Source organism: Tupaia chinensis, unplaced genomic scaffold, assembly GCF_000334495.1.
Source record: "Tupaia chinensis unplaced genomic scaffold, TupChi_1.0 Scaffold000094_1, whole genome shotgun sequence".
In the NCBI taxonomy this organism is placed as follows: Eukaryota; Metazoa; Chordata; class Mammalia; order Scandentia; family Tupaiidae; genus Tupaia; species Tupaia belangeri.
Window position 1 is genome coordinate 2,399,399 of NW_006159556.1, and position 6,000 is coordinate 2,405,398.

Sequence of the window (6,000 nt, forward strand, 5' to 3'; positions counted from 1 at the left end):
AAAAAAAAAATCAAAAGAAAGTTCATTGGAGCCTCTTCAGTTTTTAGTTACATGTGAGGAACAGTAACCAGACAGTGGATAAATCTACACTGTCTCTGTATTCGTTCCCCAGAGGTGCTATAACAAAGTTCCAAAAGCCTGAGTGACTGTGTGGCACAGTGGGCAAGAACTGCTTGAGACCAGCTGGAGGCCACATGACGACCGTAGTTTCAATCTCCAGCCCATTCAGCCTGAAACACGCTGTGCACCCATGCAGGTGCCCAAGACCCAGGACTGGACCAATGGGACCTCGACGTGACCAGGTCTGCAGAGGGGTGGAGGGTGCTTCTCTCTCTCTCTCCTCTCTCTCTCTCTCTCTCTCTCTCTCTCTCTCTCTCTCTCTCTCTCATCTCCAATGTTCTCATTCTCTCATACACGCACATGGTGCTCTATGATGAACAAAGATGAAAAAGAAAGCACTAAAAGCTGAGTATCTTGAAACAACACGGTGTTGGCGAGGCCATACTCTTTCTCACAGTCTAGGGGAGAATCCTTTGCGGCTTCCTCCTCACTCTGGAGTTTGCCCACCATCCCCGTGTCTTGGCTTGTAGATGCACCACTGGAAGTCCCATGACCATGTCGTCCAAATATCTCCTCTTCAGGACACCTGTTGTATCAGATCAGTGCCCTCATCTTAAACTGGATGTATCTGCAAAGACCATATTTCTAAATAAAGTAGCATTTTGAGGTACTGGGGATTAGGACTTAACAGACCTTTTTGGGGAGGAGGTTCAAACTTGATCCACAACAATATCTTTCACCCTCCAAGAAAATTCTGTGAGTACGCAGACTTAAAGTTGTGTCAAGATTAGGAACTGAAAAAGACAGGGCTTTTGTCATTCCTATAGGCAAGATATAGCTTACTGGAACTATCAGAAATTTAGAGATGGTTCTAAATGATTAAGATTGATTGCCAGGGCAGCTCCATGGCTCAGTGGTTAAGGGAACTGGATGGCAATGTAGTTCAAATCCTGGCAGTCTGAAAAACACATTAGATATGAGTTGTGCATGTCCAAATCACAACAGGATGGAGAAATGGAGAAGCAATTGTGGTGTAGCCATACCTTCACTATGGGTATTTTTTCCCTCTCCCTCTCTTCCTGTTTCTCTATATCTCTCTGGCAAGTGCACGTGCCCTCTAACAAATTTTAAAAAGATGAACCTTTGTATGATTGAGTCAATAACTTGACAAATAAAATACTATAAAAGTATATATTTACATTTTCAATAGCTTAGTTCTTTTTAGAATGTACTAGTTTTGAAATATTGTTCTAAATATTTGACCTGTATTAATTTCATTCCTTTCATAACTCTGCAATGTATTATTATTACCTCCATTTTACATTTGAGAAACCTGAGACACAAAAAGATTAAGTAATTTTATCAGAACCATACAACTCTTAAGTGGCAAAACTGGAATTTTAATCAAAGTAATTGACCCCAAAAGCTGGCTCTAAATCACTATGAAGAGTCCCTGCATTTATACGCAGGATTATTACTACAAGGTGACTTCAAAACAAATTGTTTTGGGGTCATAATTACATCATGAAAAGATACTAATTAGAAATAAGGGTGTTAAACCCCAAAACATACAGCCAACTGATCTTTGACAAAGGGTACCAGTCAATCTAGGGGGAAAAGGAAGACCTCTCTAGCAAATGGTGCTGGAAAAACTGGGTATCCACTTGCAGAAGAATGAATCTGAACCCCAGTCTGTCACCATTACAAAAAATCTACTCAGTGGATCAAAGATCTAGGCCTGAAATGGCAAACTATAAAACTACTGGTGGAAAACACTGGAGAAACTGGGAGACACTGGGGTAGGCAAAGACTGCTTAAGCAAGATCCCCAAAGCCCAGGCAATAATCCCCCAATAGACAGATGGGATTACATCAGATTAAGAAGTTTCTGCACAGCAAAGAACACAGTAATTAGTGTGAATCAACAAACCCTCAAAATGGGAGACAATTTTTGCTAACTGTGCCTCAGATAAGGGACTGATAGCCAGAATACACAGGGAACTCAAGTAGCTTACTTGGAAGAAAATGATTAACCCAATTAAAAGATGGGAAAATGAGCTGAATAAATAATTCTCTAAGGCAGACATATGAACAGCCAAAAAGCATATGAAAAAAATGCTCAACATTCCTCATTGTAAGGGAGATGCAGATCAAAACTACAATGAGATAGCACCTAATCCCAGTCAGAATGGCGTAGATTGAAAAAAAAAAAAAATGATAAGTGCTGGCAGGGATGTGATGAAAGGGGAATTCTCCTACACTGTTGGTGGGAATGTAAATTGGTCCAGCCAGTGTGGAAACAATATGGAGGTTCCTCAGAGATCTACAGATAGAACTACCATATGATCCAGCAGTAACACTCCTGGCTATCTACTCAAGGGACAGGAGAATGCTCAGTTGGGAAAGCGCTTGCACCACTATATTTATTGTGATTTTATTCACAATTGCTAAGACATGGAGTCAACCCAAATATCCACAAACAGATGAATGGATTGAAAAAGTGTGGCACATATACACCATGGATTATTATGTAGCCTTAAAAAAAAAAAAAAAAAAAAAAAAAAAAAAAAACATGGAAATTGGAAAAAAGGGGGACGAACATGGAAAATTTATTGCTGAGTGAAGTAAGTCAGGCTATGAAACATAGACATTGTATGTCTCCACTTAACATATACCAACTATCTGCACTCTTCGGTAGAGAATGAAAGACTGTAGGACATAAAAGCACTGAAAATTGTTATGGACATGGGGACAAAAATGGATGGAGAGTGGGAGAGGGGAAGAGTACAGGAAGGGAAATTTGGGGAAAAAATAAGACATTTGTGGGATATAGACATGGTTTGCTGTCTGTTGATGATGTCATGTATAGTATTCTCAACTCGCCTGGTGTGTAGCATACATCATGTTGGGTAAAAATCTCTTTACAACCTAAATGATGTACAGTGATTGAATGTATAAATAATAATAATAATAATTTTTTAAAACAGAAATAAGTATGTTAAGCTCATGAGAATAGACCAATAAGTGATTATTATTTTAATATCTTAACTAAACATTTTCATAGAATCTTTATTTAACTTTAAATATAAATCATATTTTTCAATTAGAAAAACTTAACATGCATTTGTTTTAAAGATGAATAAACATGTTTGCTAAAAATGTTACATGGGGTTTTTTCCAAGAGTATTTTTATTATCCTAGAAAATACAATCCTTTGCTCAAAAATTTCTATCTAGCCATCATGATAAAATTAAATAATTTTTAAAATGATTAGTTACTATTAACACAGAGACCTACTTACTATTTATTGATGCAAATATTTCTTTTAAGTGGACTTAAAATACAATAATACATCAATACAACCTTAATGCTAAAAAGTATTGTCCAGTCTTAAAATTATAACCAATAATCTGCCTAGTTTGGGCTTGGTTAAAATTTTTCATTGGGTCACTCTTTTAAAACTGAGCAAAAATATGTTAAGTTCTAGTCTTGACAGTAATGTCTGTCATGTTAGAGCCAATGTTCAGTTAATAAGCTTAAAGATTATATCCCTGCCTGAACTGAAAGGACAAATACACTGATGACATGTTTCTTGTAATTAACGGTTTACAGCTGGTTTCCTGATTGTGTTTTTGTACAGGACGCATTGCCAAGCTGCTGTTTTAAGATCCATTTAGATTAAGTTTAATCGTGCTAACCCTTTAACTTCATTGTCCATTATATAGTAAGTGATGTATTATTTTTCATGCTATGCTATTAGGTTGTCAGAAAAGTTACGATGTTATTTCTATGTTTTTCTATACCAAAACGCATCATGACTTTTCAGACAACCCAATATTATTTTTCAGAACTGTTTTATAAGCAAATTATAATTCATGGTGAAGAAGTAATGTCCCACAATGAAAGGCAGTCCAATTTTTCATGTAACAATAATGCTACAGTTAGAGAGAGAAAGCTTTCAATGGCCATTCTCCTTACAGGCCCTAGGATGCTACTGGCAGGTATTATTTTTAAGAATTGGGACCAGTAAAATTAATTAATTAATTAATTAATTAGGACCAGTCACAGTCATCAAACTAGTCATAATATTTTTCTAGATAAATTCACATCAGAGAGATTTTTCGAGAAACCGTATGTTAAGCCCATGAGTGCTTTCTGAATTATATGCTAAAAGAAATATTTAAAGTTATACTCTGCAGATTTATTTCGATAGCTCATTATAAATATTTTATTATTACATTGCTGATTTTTTAAGCATGCAGGTGTCAAGAAAATGTTGTGAGATGAAACTGACAATTGTGATATTAATATATACCAGTTAAGCCAGTTAGTGATTTTCTGAATAAAAAATAACTTTATTACCTGATCCCAAACAAGTACCATTTATGTTATATAAAGAGAAAATTTTGTTACATTCATGTTAAATGTATGAAGTAATCATATTAAATTTAGACTTACTTAGTATGCAAGCCTTTATGTAGATAAAAAATAATTTTTCAAGAACAATACCTTTTACCAAAAATTAGTTTTTATCAACTAGATATATAAAAAGCTCAGTTTATAAAAGTAAGATAAAGTTGCTGATTTTAATATCATTTAAGGTCTTTCACGTTTCTTTTTCTTTTTAAAGTATAGTTTCTTAAGTAAACGTGAAAGCAAACTCCCTGATAGGCCTGAGCAAGAGGGAAAGAATGGCTCAAGGGTCCCGGTGATTGCTTTCTACACGGTTTATAATTCCCTAACTAAAGTTGTGTGGGTTGATTATTGACTAGGCTCACTAATTGCTTTCATCCCATTGGCTATTTATCAATGTAATTGCTTTCATCCCATTGGCTATTTATCAATGTGTCTAGGCCCACTGATTTATCTCATTAGCTATCAACTAGACATCTCTCACTGAAAATCTCTAACCTACATTACCTAAAGCCCTCATAGGTCTTCCTATCTAGCCACACAAGCAGATTCTCCAGACCTCTTGCCTGCTTCCATTTCCTAGCTTTCTTCTTGCCTCATTTCCCCCTGAGAGGCCAAATCCGTAAGTCTTTCGGGGGAGTTGAAGGTGGGTGATCCGTCTTCTATAAATGTTTCATGCTGGAAGGGGACATTGACCTTACCTATCAGGGACCATGGAACTCTCGCTCTATTTGGTCTATTATAGATGAGAGAGTGGGTCCAGGGGCAGGTCGTTGAGACAGTCCCAAGGCATGTCAATGGGAGGGCTGCCGTTGGTGCTAGATGACTCCCAATAGGATTCAATGGCAGTCTGAAGAGGTTGGTATCCCTGCTATATGATTGTTTGCAATTTTATAGTCTCTTAAACAAGAAGAGATAAATTAGTTTAAGAGATTTAAGAAACAGGGCCCAAAACTAAAGGTTAACTGCCATTCCTAATAGTGTGTTCTTACTCCTTTCAGTTATGTAAAAATGCTGCAAGTCCTGTATACTTATTAACCAGAATGGTAGCTCTCTCCTATTTTAAGATGAGGAGTCATTGCACATCTTTAAGAAGTTTTAGAATAGATTGACAATATGCAAAAAGGTTTCATTAACATGAATGAATTCAAAGTATTATAAAGTAGAAATAAAGCTAGAGCCTTTATTAAAAGTAGTTCTAATAACTACTTCTCCAGATTGTTTTGAGAAAAGTTCTTATCTAAGTGTCCAGAAAACTTTGTGAGTTCATTGTCATCATAATCTTCTATTTTTGTTGTGTCGGTGGCAATTACAAAATATTCTTCTCTCCTTTTTACTCTTACTTGTTTTGCCCTTAAAATTTTGCCTATCCCAAGAGCTATGAGCTACTTTTTAAAAAGAAGAAAAGTTATTTATTTATCACTTCTAGGAGTGAGAGACATGAGGCCAGTGAGCGAGACAACATCCCAACAGGGTCTTGATGCTGTGATCCTCCGACTTCAGCTAGCCCTGAATAACAGGCGAGTAT